Consider the following 15,480-nt stretch of genomic DNA (forward strand, 5'->3'; position numbering starts at 1 on the left):
ATAATTTAAAAACCCACTTTGTTCCCCCCTACCCCACTTCCAAATTATTTGTGAGGATGCCCACTGTTCAGGAGAAACTTCAGCATATAAAAGATGCAGGGAGTTATGTGATGATTTCCAAAGAAATGGCAGAAGTGATCTACTGCCACTTCCACTCAGTAGCATTCTAGCTAGGGACGCATGCTGCGCCGCTGCTGCTGTCGCCACTGTCCACAAAGCAGTGTGAGCACCTATGTCAGGCCCCCACCTCCAGGTAACATGCAGGGATGATACTTCTTGGCTGGTCTGTGCCATGCAGACTGGGCCGGATCTAGGGTTGCTGGCGCCCAGGGCAACCCTAGTCTGACTCCTAGTCTGACACAGTGCATGCACGCTCCCAGCGCTGCATGATGACGTCATTTCGGTGACATCATCACGCAGGGTGGAGCGGCGGAAACATGCAGGGCTGGGAAGCCACCCGCACCTCCCCGCAGGCGAATGGTACGGGTGGCCTCACAGCCCCCCGCGCTTCCTTTTGCCTGCCCTGCAGGACAGGGGGCACGTAGGAAGCTGGCCACCCCCTGTCCTGCGGGGCAGGCGAAAGGCAGCGCGGGGGCTGCGAGACTGCCCGCACTGCCGCCCACGCATTCCTGGCAGCTGGGAGCTGCTCCCGGTGCCCCCTCCCTGGTGGCACCGGGGGCAGACTACCCCTCTGCCCCTCCTCGATCCGGCCCTGCATGCAGAGACCTCTGGCCACCTCGAAGACAACAATTGTGTATCCTCCAGCAGATGCAGCATTGGTGGTTTACTCTGTGCCAAACAGACCAGTGGCACCTCCTTGCTTCCTTTTCAGTAGTGGGGGATGGTCTGTGCATGGGCCTTCTCCTTCTCCTCGATCCTTCCTCAACAGCAGTTGAGGGCTGCTGAAGAACTGAAGAGGGCTCCTACGGGTATGCAACCACCCATATAGGACCAAAGGTACCCGTGAGAAACAATACAAATAATAATCTATATAATTATTTTCTATTTAAAGTGCAAAGTGCTCATACATAAAATGTGATTGGCTATAACAGCCCCAGTATACCATACACAGTAACAATTACAACCATTCATAAATACAGTACAATTAATTATGTCAGTTACAGAATAGCAATCACAAATTCATTATTGACTAGTCATAAGTCAAGTCAGAATCATGAAGACCATGATCAAGTAATAATCAATAAATATCCAATAATTATGCTGATAAATATAATAAATATTGCAATAAATAACAACCAGTTATTGCTGATGAAACTGGAGTCCAAGCTCTTATAACAATCCAAACCAATAGAGTAGAATTATTGAGGAAGGCTGGTAGGATGCACAGCCCCAGCCTGCATGAGACATGACTTGCTTTGGTACTGGCAGTACTGTAACAGTATCGTTACAGCGACTCAACAGTGGTAACTTAACATTGTATTTAGTGACATACATATGCAGAAGTGGTTATGCAGCATCCTAAAGCATCAGACTGACAGCTGCCTGTACCCATATACTCTCTATTGAGGCTCACACTTGCTAGAATAGACTGCCAAAGGAGCTCAGGAAGGCTCACACACTTCTATCATTCCACAGACCGTATAAAACAGAATTGTTCTCGAGGGCATTTTTATGAAGAGGAAAGGGCTGTAGTTAATTGCACTGTAGTTAATTGCACTGTAGTTAATTGCACTGTAGTTAATTGCACTATCTTGTTCTTCTTACTGCACTTCTTTCAATTCATGTAATCCATGTGTTGCATTCTTTATATGTCATGTCTCATTCAGTTTTTTGTTCATTGTCTTCTAATTTTGTACTCCAGGTTTATCTCATAGTTTTATAATGTGTCACATTGTTCCTATTCCATTGTTTGTCTTCAGTCTCAGCAAGAAAAGCGCAGTATAAATAAAGTAAGCAAGTAAATAATGTTTAAAAAACCTGGGGCAGCAAGTCCAACAATCAAGACATAATGGTCTGATTTTAAATATTTTTGATTACATGGGCATGAGTTGGGAAAAATGCATTTTAAATCCCCTTCTGCACCAAGCATTTGAATTAGTACATTTATTTTGGTGCGTGATTTTCTGTAGCTATAAGCCCATCAGTGCAATGCCACTTCCTTCCCCCATGTTCATGCAATACCAAGTATGAGTTTATATTGAAAAGGTTGTCTTTGTGTTCTTGAGTTAAAATATACTGCAACATGTAGCCCCAGAAGTAGTACTCATCATGGTCTGCATGTGAATTAACTACTTTTTGCATATTGATGTAATTCCTGTAATTGACAGATGTTTACAGACCTGTGTTTTCTGTGCAAAAGCTGCTTGACCAACTTTAATGACACCAAAGATCTTTCTCATGCACAAACCGAACTATCATTGAAACTTGTGTTAACGTGGCTTCCTAACATTTGGCCCATAAAACAACAGAAGAAAAAGGCTAGTCAGGTGGTGTGTGAGAGACTTTTTCTAGCCAACTTCTGTTGAAATGTATCTTAAAAGATGGTTAAATTGTTTATATTTTAAAATTGGGAATTATCATTAAGATCTTGTATTCTTCCACCCCAAAAAGAACAGAACTTAACTGGAAACTAAACTTTCATAATTTTAAAGAGAGGAATTCTTCAACTGGAAAGAAATTATCTGGGAAGAAACTGTGTTTATGGGATTTCTTGCTTCGTACAACTAAATAATATTACCCAACTGTCCTTCCATTGATTCTAAAACGAATTTCCATTTTTGTCACTATAATTTTCACCAAATCTTCCCTCTCTACTCAGCTTTTTAAGAGATCTGTGTATTCTGCTTGGTGTTAGACATTTGATCAAATGCTGGGTTTTATATTTTCAGTTGGAGGTTGCCGCCACTATCTTTTCTTCTTTCCAGAAGGCAAAAGGTGTAACCTGCTACCAGCTCTACCAAGCACAACCTAATCTATGGCATTCTACACAGGATGCAGTAAAGAAGCGTTTACAGATGCAGGCTTGAAAGCTACCCACCTATCCACTTTTTGTGTATTTTATTTTTGAATATCCAATCTGATTAGAGTTGGCTGGAAACTGTCAGGAACATTGGGGGGCAGCAAAGACTGTGCAAAGTGGAGTCACATGACATCACAGCATCAGTGACACTCTAGGAATATCCCACATCTCTATGGTTTTTACTGCAGAGTTTGGGAAATTCCTAGAGGACAAAGTGACACCATCCTCCCCCCAGTTTTTGTTCCCGCTTCTCCATTGAGCAGCAGAGGGGGCCTAGCACATGGGGACAGGTGGTTGTGGGCAGCCTGCTAAGTCGGACAAAGAGTTCTGGAGAACCTGAAAGTTTTAACCATACATTGTTTGTTGTATTGTGGGTTGTCCTAATAAAAGGTATTAGATGGTGTTTGTTTTAGCAGTTTTGAATGAGCCAGTGCACAAGGGAGGTATTGTGGGATTCGATGAGACTGGAGCTAGTTTAATAGGGTCAAACATTTTATATCAGGATTAAAAAGACAGTGTGAAGATTCTCAATGCCTGTTGGGTAGTTCAGAAAACATTAATGCTGTCTTTGATGTATATGTAGCAGTTTCAGTACACTCGTTGTAAATCTCAAAAGGCTGCTTGCCATTTCAGAAGATATTCTGATTTGATAAAATCACACTGCGGCCCAGATTCCACTATTGATGGAACTGGAAGCAGACTTCAGGCATGAAAACACAGGACTGACCTTGGGAGTAACTGGATTGCCATTAGAATTGGGGAAGGGCCTGGCTCCAGAATCATTTGACCTCCTAAACGTCAAAGAAATGTCAGCCTTTAAGAACTTGTAGGCTTCCTTTATTATCTTTTATTCAACAGACATGGCCTTTAATTAGTTTTCTAAAGCTCACCATGGCCTAGAGCACTTGCAAACTTCTGCATTTTTTCATCAGTGTTCATTTTTAAATGGTTTAATGCTGCCTCTGATTGCCGAGTGCTAAAATATGAATCTTCACACATCTGAGTCATCAGCTTAACCAAGCTGCAACTTCAACTTCAGAGAGCTTCCTGGGAGTAAAGCAAACGGTGCCCACAGAACAAGGTTTGAGTCACAATTTCCAGGGCAAACTCTGGCCCGGCCCACCCTTGTGAAAACCTATTCAGCCTCTGCTTTCTGCCACCTACCCATGCTCCCAGCCACTGAAACTTTCAATAACAAATAGCACAGGTTGAACATTTAATTCGAGAGGTTTAAATCTCTATGTTGTTTATTCATTTGTCCCTTGACTCAGGCTGTATCTGTATCTTCCTTTCAGTTCTTCGATCACATTAGGAACACCATTATTAACTCTTTCACTTCTATGGAGATAGATCAAATTGGGTAGCCATGTTAGTCTGTCTGAAGCAGTAGAAAACAGCAAGAGTCCAGTAGCACCTATAAGACTAACAACATTTGTGGTAGGGTATGAGCTTTCGTGAGTCACAGCTCACTTCTTCATCCTCTAACGCTATTAGTGCTGTCGCTGTCCCATGCCCTGGTCTGAATCCAAACTGGAAAACTCTAGAGTACTAGAGTTTTCCAAGAAGATCTGGAGTTGGTCAGCTACTGCTCTCTCAATCGCTTTGCCCAGAAAGGGCAGATTAGAGACTGGACGATAACTGGCCACATCAGTTTTGTCTAGGGATGGTTTTTTAAGGGTTAACCCTGAGTTAATGATTGATTTACAATAGATCTCAGTGGTTCACTTATGTGATCTTTACTTGATTTTAACAGCCAAGATGGGCAAGGATTGAGCACACAAGTAGTGGCTTACGTAGATGCCAGGATCCAGTTAAGGTCTGTCATTGTAATTGGTTCAAAGCAGTCCAAATGTAGGCCAGATAGATCAGAGCGTATTCATGCTATTTTATCAGCAAAAAACTTAGCAAAGGCCTCGCAACTAATTTTCTGTTCTTGGGACTGTAAAGGTTCAGATTTAGAACTGTCTGGATATCCTGAACAATTGGGATGGTGAACTAGCCAACACAATGGTTGCCGAGAAATAGCATTTCTTTGCCACTTTCATTTCCACTTCATAGTTTTTCGAGTGTGCTCTGTAGCAAGCGCTATCAGCTTCCATGCAAGTTTTTCACCAGCGTCTTTCTAGGCGTCTTCTGTCCCACGGTGCCAGCTTCTGTCCCAAGGGCCGGATGGGTTGACAAGGAGCAATGGTGTCAATAGCTTCAAGGAGCTAAACCAATAAACAAAGAAGCAATTCCTCAATACAGACATTAAAAAACTATGAACCAAGAAAGAAAATATAAACATGTATTGAAAGCAAAATAGATTGCAGTCATTTGTGCTATGCAATATCGTGTATTTATGTTTTCTTCCTTGGTTTTCGACTATTGGAAACTGTAGCCAGATCAAGCTATGTTGTAAAATTTTATTATTTTTGTCATTCTGGATAGAAATGGTGGATTCTAGAAGGCCTTACCTTTTATTCTCACAGCCTGATCACTCAATGTGACAGGGAAGACAGTTTTTGTTCTTATTTATTTATTCTTATTGATTTGGTCCCCAATAGGAACCAAAACCAGCTCACATCATTTTCCTCTCCTCCAATTTATCCTCACAACAACCCTGTGAGGTTGGTTAGGCTGAAAGTTTGGGATTGGCCCAACATCCCCCAGCGAGTTGCCATGGCTGAGTGGGGATTTGAACCTGGGCCTCTGAGATCCTAGTCCAACACCCTAAACACTACTCAACACTGTTCTGATTTGGAAGTGTTACGGGGAAAGCCATTCAATCTACACTGAAGTAAGAGAACAGCTGCAGAAGAACCTTAATAGTGTAATTACTTTATGGGCATACACAACAGTGGTTTAAAAATGCAAGCATGAAAGCATCCTACTGGAACTCTCTGTGCTGTTTGTTAACAGTTCTTCTGAGATTCACAGATCTGCCAGATCTTACAGCACTAATTAATTCTAGTTTAACACTGAACTGTAACTGGTGAAGTGAGGTCCCTTAAGTGTAGCAGCAGTGGTTCCAGTGGTTTGGGGGTAGCAAATGCAGCTGCAGCCACCATTCGCATCCTGTCTTTCACTGACTGTGCTCACTGGATTGGGCACTTAACTGCCAACAATACCGTCTTCTGCTGCTCAAGGCTAGCTAGCTTGATTATGATTATGCCAGCAAGAATGGTCTAGAGGAGGAAAGGCGAATTTCAGTCAATGTAAGCAAAAGATTTAAGAGATAAATTCCTTCCCTGCCAAACAGTCAAAAGGATACTTCCCAAAATAACTTTCAGAGTTTCTTAACTGTTTGGCTTGTAAATAAATCAGGTCTATACAATTCGTGATCCAGGCAAACGTATCTCATCTGCCACATATGGTGGTTCACCAAACCCCTGAGTTTTGCAGCCTGCCTGGAACCACAAAGGAGGAGGATTGACAGGAACCTCCTAAGCCACAATACGTGACTCACAGACTGAGTGGTTTGGAGGGTTACAAGTTGTACAAGTTTGGTAAGTGACTTTCTCAAGGATATCTAGAGAGTTCATGGCTGTGATGAGATTTGAACCAAGGTCTTCTAAATTCACCATTCATGTCCTTTGCCATGATATTAATCTGGCACTATATTTCTGAGTAACCACTGGAGTAATGCTACTACAATCGGTTTTAAAACAGCTGGCTTTCAGCTGGCTACAGTGCCCTCTTCAGAGTGCTGGTCTTGTCCTTTAAAGCCCCAAGTGATCAACGATGAGAGTACGAAAAGAGCTGCCTTTTCTTGTATGGCACTGTTGGCAAATTCTGTTCACCGGGGAAATCTTGTTGCATGTCTTTCTGCAGTTAGTGGTGTGGTGGGTAGCTGTAAGTCCGAAGTTGTTGTCTGTGGCAGCGCTGAGACCATATCATCATCTTTTTTCTTGGGATATCCATCTTGCCCATACCTTCTTGCTTCTAGAAGGCCAGTTTATAAATTTGTTCCAGATTAACTCCTGAGCTTAAATCAACTACTAGCTGGTAGCTTGGCACTCTTTCCTGGTTTGGGTTTGTAACTAGTAATTATTTATTAATTAGTTGTTGCTGTTTAATCAATCTATTGATAAAATATACATTCAAGGTGTATTTTGGAACATCCCTAAGGGAGATGTTGGAACCGAAGGAAGTATGCATGAAGTATGAAACTGTAATAATGTTGCAGGGCTGAAATTCCTGGGAGATTAGAAATGGTGTGATAACAAATGGACTAAAATCCCTGGAGGATCATGAGTGGGGTGAGAATAAACAGAGAGGGGCAAAGAGATAACTGAAAGAATGTGCCAGTTAATGAGATGGAAGATTATGGGCAGGTGGCTAAAAGCAGAAATATTTATCCAGTCATGACAGAACACCAAGCAGACCAGCAGGCTAAAAGCAGGAGTGGCGCTCAAGGTATCAGGGGCCAACAGGAGAAGCTGCTCCAGGTTAAGCAGGTTGGATACATTTGAAAAGGGGGAATTCTCTAAGGCAGACAAAGACCCTATATAAGGCTCATGGACTATGAACCACGTTGCAGGATTCTACCTGGCTTACCTGACACAGCAGGCGCACTGATTACCTCCTGCTCCATCTGGATACCCGGTGTCTCTTTCTCTTGGACTTTGCTCGGCCTTATATGGAATAATCTTATACATCACAAGATTTTCTTCAAATTACAAGATTTTCTCCAGGACCTGACTTCTTCAGAGACAAGGTGACAGACTACCTTTTTCCAGGAACTCATGTGGAAGTCTGGCCAACCCCCAGTACGAGTAGGTGAACATGATGGGTTGAGTGTGTGTGTGTCTTTCTGTTCTTCTCATGTGTCATTTATTGCTTCATAATAAACATGCGCATGGTGAGGCAAACAAAATCATGTGGTCCTTCCACTCATTTCTCATCTAAATAATCCCCAAATTTCAGATCGTTTGTTTGGTATTTTTTATAATAATAATAATAATAATAATAATAATAATAATAATAATAATAATAATAATAATAATAGATTTATATACTGCCCTTCAGGACAACTTAACACCCACTCAGAGCGGTTTACAAAGTGTGTTATTATCCTCACGACAATCACCCTGTGAGGTAGGTGGGGCTGAGAGAGCTCTGAGAGAGCTGTGACTGACCCAAGGTCACCCTGATTTGTTTTATTCAGTTTGTTTTTATTTTCAATTTGGTTTTGTTTTAATAATAGTTAACCTGGCCTGTTTTAATGTTTTCATTGCTTGCCTCTTTGTCGGTTCAGAGGCAACAAAAAAGCAGGCTTTTATGTAATAGGTATATAAATATTGCACTAGCTGTCAAACACATGGTGGCCTTGGCAGAAAAGAAACTGACCGTCCTAGCGACAAAACCATCCACTGCTTTTTTTTCAGAACATTTGAATCTTAAAGCTTCCATCATTCCTGTTAATGGAATAACTCCACTGCTTACAAATTATTGGTCACCTTTCTAGTTCTTTTAGGCCCTTCGGTCCCCAAAGCGTTATCTGTACATTTTCTGCAGCCTACTTTGAGATCCTCTGACTCGAAGGTGAGATATTGATGTGAACATTTGCCGTGGTAGGATCACATCCCTAGGTTTTTACGGGAACAAACTCCAAAGACGGGTTTGTAGAGACAGAAAATTACAATAATCAAGTCTGGAGAAGACAAAAGTGCAAATAAGACTTTCAGCAGAAGTGTGACTGAGACAGTGTTGAAGATAGGGCAATATAGAAGAAGTGTTAATAAGCAGATTTACAGAGAGGCAGAATGTGAGAAGCAAAGGTAAGCTGAGGATCAAAGAGAGCACACAGATAGCTTCTGCGGCAACATGGCAACAAGGCTTAAAATTGCAAAGAACAAGGAAGAATGGCTTTCTGGCAGTGACTGCCACTGGGTTGCGAGATCTGACATATGATAATGGTGATGAAGCATCTGAATTGTTATGAGCTGCCCACACAAACCACTATTCCATTGCAGAAAGGTGCAGCGTGTGGGTGGGTGAAGGGCCACCCTTTTCTCATACTGGATATGATTTTTTTCCCTCTGGGAGCTAACTATTTCTTCCCAACTCACCACTGAGGGATGGCTATTCAAAACGCTTGTGGAAATCTGTTTCCTGAATATGCATTCTAAAAGCACAAATCCCTTTATTTTATTTTTTTATAGCATGGCTGTTTGACAACCTTGCCATAGCTGCTGTCAAAAGTGTAAGAATGTTTTTCAACATATTTATCTGGCAATTGAAGCAGTTTTCAAATGTTTGGATTTGGCACTCGTGCTTCGTGTAAGAGCAATGCATGCTGTACCTGCCCCGCCCCCGCCCCCCCCCCCGTATGTGCAGTTGCCATTTTGTGTAACTGGGGCAATGTGTGGGTTTTCCACTCATGTTCAGCTTTAATAAATGTAAACATGTCCCCCCCCCCAAACCCTGGGGTTTGAAGCTGGACATCTATAGAAAAGACATCTGTTCCCCATTCACACAAAATGGTGACTACGTGTATTGGGAGGCTCGTGGATATCTTCACTATATCCAGGGCTTTTTTTCTGGGAAAAGAGGTGGTGGAACTCAGTGGGTTGCCCTTGGAGAAAATGGTCACATGGCTGGTGGTCCCGCCCCTTGATCTCCAGACAGAGGGGAGTTTAGATTGCCCTCTGTGCCGCCAACTGGTGTGGAGGGCAATCTGAACTCCCCTCTGTCTGGAGATCAGGGGGCGGGACCACCAGCCATGTGACCATTTTCAAGAGGTTCCGGAACTCCGTTCCACCGCATTCCAGCTGAAAAAAAGCCCCCTGACTATATCCAAAGCCTTTAAACCTTGCTGAGAGTTTTGTTCCCTGCCCTTATTGAAGTCTGCATTGTATCCAAAACCAATCTTCTTTACAAAGCTCAGAATGAGATCAGGGCTGTTTTTTATTTTAAACAAATAATCTGAAGAAGCCTCAAATGCCCTGAAGAGCAACACTAAGGAGCTTCATCATGAGCAGCACAGCAGGAAATACAAAAGATGAGAGGGAGGAAATGGTGGCACTCATGAGACATTTGGAAGTGGAACGGGGATCACCGATGTAACAGGATCCACAAACTGGACCTTCTTTATGGGTAAGGAATAGGGTTTAAATGGAGTCTGACTCACAGTGAAATCCTAAACAGAGTTACTCCTGTCTAAGTCCACTGATTTCAATGGATTTAGATTGGAGTAACTCTGGGGGCCTGTCTCTAGGACATGTGCAATAGCAAGAGTGAGGTACTTCTGTGCATGTGCATAATGTGCTTTTCGCCATTGAATAGTCTACTGAGATAAGGAGTGGCAGGCTTGAGTCTCTACCGCATTCTTGTAAGGAATTAACTGCTGGGCCTTTCTCTATCACTGCGCTGGAGTACTATCATATTTTACCCTGTCCTGGCCTAGTTACTGGCACAGAGGATAGTATCTGTTGTTGTTTCTTTTTCTTCGCTTTTTGATTTAATGCCTCAGTCTTGTCTTCAGATTATGTTTCTTAGTGTTGTTCTCCTTGGCAGTTTGTCAGTGCTGTCCTTCTGATCAGACTAATTCACACCATTTTAAGACTGGGTGAGCTAACATTCCCCTCTGTGCTTCTGCTAAATAAAGATAAATTTGCAAGGGAAGGGGGGCACCCACAGGTATTACTAGTCAACATCCCAGATGTAATTTGGAGTTCGTAGTGAAGGTAATGTGTGACCCACGTTGCCTTGCCTTCCCCTTTGCTAGCGCTGTATCTTTGTGAAGTCTCCCCTTGCTGGACAAACTAGACATGGCCCTGGGCGAACTGTAAATGAATCTTCCAGTGTTTTAAAGGGGAATAGCAGCCATGTGGGGCCCCAACTTGGACTGGAACCATCCATGAGGGTGGAAAGGTGGGAGGAGTTTTACCTTATCCTTCCCTGTTTGGTTTCTCCGGTTGAAACTGACCCCTCCTGGCTATTCCTAGACATCAACTGTGTCTCTCCATCTTTTTTTCCCTTCCAGAATAAATAAAAGCACAGTAGAAGGGAAATTTATATTTATTTATGTTTCCTTTGGCATCATAGCTCTGATCTGAATTGGGATCCTGTGTTGTTGCTATTTCCCTGTTTAAGAAAGCTGAGAAGATCCATTCATTAATATTAGGCTTTAACACTGAACCACTTAAAGTCTAATACTGTGTGCAATGTTCCTACTCTTATTTTGGGAATTATAATCATATTAATTCCACAACTGTAGGCATCTGCTCAGGTGTATATAATTACAAAGGTATGCCCATGTCCATAAATTCATGCAATGTGCTACTATCATGAGCAAGAGGTATCTGCTGTTCTTTAATTGTGGAACTGCCTTCTCTTTGGATCACATTGTGGCCACAGGTCAATGGGAGAAATTCAAGGTAATTTACTTGAACCATTTTCACTAAGTGAACAAGTCTCACTTGCAACTAATGGGGCTCCTCGTGTTCAAGGGGGGAAAAAGACACCAGCGTTTACCAAATTGGAAAGGAGCTTGGCTGTGATTACACTTCAGATGAATTTACTTCTGTTCAGAACATGGCTTGCACCCCCCATGGCACATTTATGCTGGCTTCCCAGAGCTTCCCATGGTTCTCCTGGGTTCAAGCACATCCTTCTGGCTGCATGACAATTATTCTGAAGCTGCCACTTTGTGATTTTTGGCTTCTGTTGTGGACTCTTGAGCCTTTAAGATAGTTGGCTTTAAGCAAGGAAGGTTCATCCTACATATTTGAAAATTGCAGTTGTGCATGCTTTTTAATTTTCTCATTGTGTTTTTAATCATGGAGTGAGAATGCTGGTGTAGGATAGTTGAATTAAGTGCATGTATGAAAAAAAATCGGTCTGTGCTGAGGGACGGCCAAAGAATGAAAGCCAGGATGTCACAATTTTTATCTTGTTTAAAACGCACTCCAAGATGAAACAGGGTTTTTTTAAAAAAGTGTAAATACATAAAATTATCTTTATATTTTATCACAGCAGATAATCACAGTCAAATGCAAGTGAAATGCATACTTACAGGACAGGGGAGGTGAACAGTATGGATGTTTTGGATCTGCAATGAGCTAGCCACATTACCTAGAAGAGCCACCCGGGACCAGAATTTACAGTATTATGTAACTTTAGTAACAGATTTGGAGAGGAAGCGCAATTAGGGGTATCTCTAATAGCACAAGTTAGCCTCTGCAAGCCCAATTACATATGAAATACTGTCTAGAATTATTAGTACCAAAAGTGCTGGGCACGGAAAGGCTCAATGGTTGACCAACTGTGACTGTTGATCATGGAGGGAGGACCATTTCCCTTTTCTTAAAGTGACATGCTTGAAGCAGAGGCTCTTCATTATAATTATTATGGCACACCATTAACCACATGCTCTGCCTGGATTCTGTGATATTTAAAGGAGTGAGATTTCTATACACAGCTTGTTAGGAGATGCCTCGGAACATGAGCCCGCAATGTCTTCTCACCTCTGCCAGAGAAGAAATCATATAGACAGCTGGTCTGGTATTGCACATTTGCTGCACAAACCTGAAATGACATCTCTTGGCTGATCTTTTATATAGCAGGGAGCTGCATAATGAGAGAGGAAAACCAGATGTGAGCTTCTCCCCCCCACAGAGTACATTATGCCAGTAAGATACAGTAACAATGGAGAAACACACCCAAAAATTCTGTCCTGGTTTATTAATGGGCCTAAAATATATCTATCACGAGGGCCTAGTAGCTTGACAAAATAACAAAATGTTGCTGAGTGAAATGGAATAACCTTAATTTTTCCTAGATTTGGGGTAAAATAGCTAGATAATATTATGTAATATAAATGGTTGCCAACTTGAGGGCATCCCAAAATGGTGGGCTTTGGAAACATCAGGGTATACACTGTACGAATAGTACTGAATGCTCTGACAACCCATGCAAAGCTGATTTTTTTTCTCTGTGGCATTGAACCTCTGCATATGTGTGGCATTTGTGGTTTTCAGTCATCCAGTGCTGAATTCCTGATATGTCTGCCATGCATATGCAGAAGTCTGCCTGGTTCAAGTGCTGCCATGCCATGATGGAAAAACTATGGAATCTCACAGGGTGTCATAACAAAAATGTATATATGCTTATTTTAGCATGCGTCATCAGCATGTATGCCACCCCAACTTTGCACATAGCAGTACAGCTGGAAATCAGCATGAGCTGATTAAAAGAGAGAATTGTGAGAATGGGGGCCTCAGGATGTGCTAAGGCAATCTCAAGCACACATTCTGTTGCATCCAAATGTCACATTACCCTGGCAGCTCTATTTTCCATTGCAAAAGAAACCTTGAGAGTTCATTATTTAGAAAATTTGTATGCCACCTCCCTAGAACCTGCTTGAGGTGGCTCATGATAAAACAACACTAAGAAGCCTATAAAATCAAGTCAACACCATAAAGCCAGGTCAATAAAAACTTTCCAGGAAATAAAAAAGCACAAAACATTCTAAAACAGTATCTCAGAGTAAACCGGGCTTAAAAATCTCTCTATATTTAGTACTGCTCATACGGCTATAACCTTAAACAGAAATTAAAATGGGAAAAACCTTACTTAATATCATTTCTCTGATGTTTAATTATTGCCCCTATATATTTTGCCACAGAAAGAGTAACAGAATCATTTGTGTCCAATAATAACCATGTCACCTGTGCTTTCATATATGGTAGTTCCATATTTTTAAGTAGAGGGATGATTAAGCTAGCCCTCAGCTCATTAAATATGGGACACTCTATAATCATATATTCAATGGTTTCAATTTTATCATTTTGGCATATGCATGTTCTGTTGGCATATGGTACTTTCTTGTATCTACCCTCCAAAAGTGCCAAGGGAAGAGCATTCATTCTTGCCAGAGTAAACACTCTTCTGAGCTTTGGTACTGTCAAATGATGAAAATACTTCAACAGTTGCATTGGAAACCAGGCTTTAAAAGATGGATTCCCTTAGTCAAAATCTTAGGCAAAAAGAAAGGAAAGTAAGTATGTACCAGGCATGATTCAAGGGGGAGGGCATTCAAAAGGTAAGGCATCATGAGATAATACTTTAAAGCAGAGAAGGGTAGCGCTTTTTCCCCCTACCAACCTTCTGGACTCTTAATTACCTTCCAAACTAACATGGGGGGTGGGGTAAGAGTTTCATAAGGGAAATGGCTGACAGGAGGACTCAGCCCTTTTACAGCAGTCGAAGGCTCTTTGCCACAAAGAAGAGGCTGTTGAAACGTTTTTATATTTGCTTGCAAGAGTACTGTGCCAGTTGGCTCTAAGAGAGATGAATAATAGGCTACATTTTTTAAAATATATATATTTAAATATTTTACAGTGCAATTCTAATGATTTCAATGGGCTTAAATTGGAGTACCTCTGCTGAGGATTGCATTGGTAAAATCCTAATTCTTGGCTTAAAAGGTTTTTGAAGCAATTTATAATATAAATTTAAAATATTTATTTTAAATATTTTAACTTTTAACGACTTTTCCTCTCTCAATGTAGACTCAAAGCAGCTTACAATGTCCCCCCCCCCAAAGCAACAACAGAAAACGATCAGTTGCACACACGCAAATCAACAGAAGTTACCAAACAACAAATCTGCCTGCCATCAACACAGCTCCCTAAAGGTCACAGGCAGGTGATAACAGCTCTGCCCTTGATGGAAACTGCCCAGACAAGCACCGCTATTAAAAATACCACTTCATAACAATTACCATCTACAAAGTAGCAGTCCACAATAAACTAAAAGAGGAAGAGAATGAGATTGTAAGATACAAGGGTGGGAGGCTAGAATCCACAAGATATGAAAACAGTTCCAAGTTTAAAAAACAAAACCACATCGGTAACCTGAATGAACAAAAGCGTTTTAACCCAACATTTAAAACTAAAAAGGAGGGCTGAAAAGGCCTTGACTCTAGAGAGTGCCCCTTTTCTCTGGAAGACAGGGCCACACAAAGCAGGGCTCTGGACAGCAAGGGTAGAAGTAACTTTAATCTCTTACTGGTGCAGCTTGAATTATGCCTAGAATGAAACAGGAAGCCAGTGCAGTTTAAGACCAGAGAGATAGGGTTGCCAACCCCAAGGTGGAGCCTGGAGATCTCCCAGAATTACAATTGATCTCCAGACTATAGAATCAGTTCCCCTGGAGAAAATGGCTAGTTTGGAGGGTGAGCTGTATGACATTACACCCTGTTGAGGTCTTTCCTCTCCCCAAACCCACCCTTCCTAAGGTTCCACCCCCAAATCTCCAAGAATTTCCCAACTCAAAGTTGGCAGCCTTAGAGAGAGAGATTCCTGATCATTCCATACACTTTCTTTCTGCGCCATTTTGCAACAAGTGAAACGTCCAAGCCCCAGGCCCATTCAGAGTGCATTGCAATAGAGCAGCCTGGATTTAATCCAACTATGCGCAGCTCTGGCCACCAGGAAAAACATCCGCTGGCATACGAACTAACACTGGGCAAAGGCCCTACGTGTCACAGAGAAAACCTATGCTGCTAGCTG

This window comes from Eublepharis macularius, chromosome 11 (genome assembly GCF_028583425.1).
Source record: "Eublepharis macularius isolate TG4126 chromosome 11, MPM_Emac_v1.0, whole genome shotgun sequence".
In the NCBI taxonomy this organism is placed as follows: domain Eukaryota; kingdom Metazoa; phylum Chordata; class Lepidosauria; order Squamata; family Eublepharidae; genus Eublepharis; species Eublepharis macularius.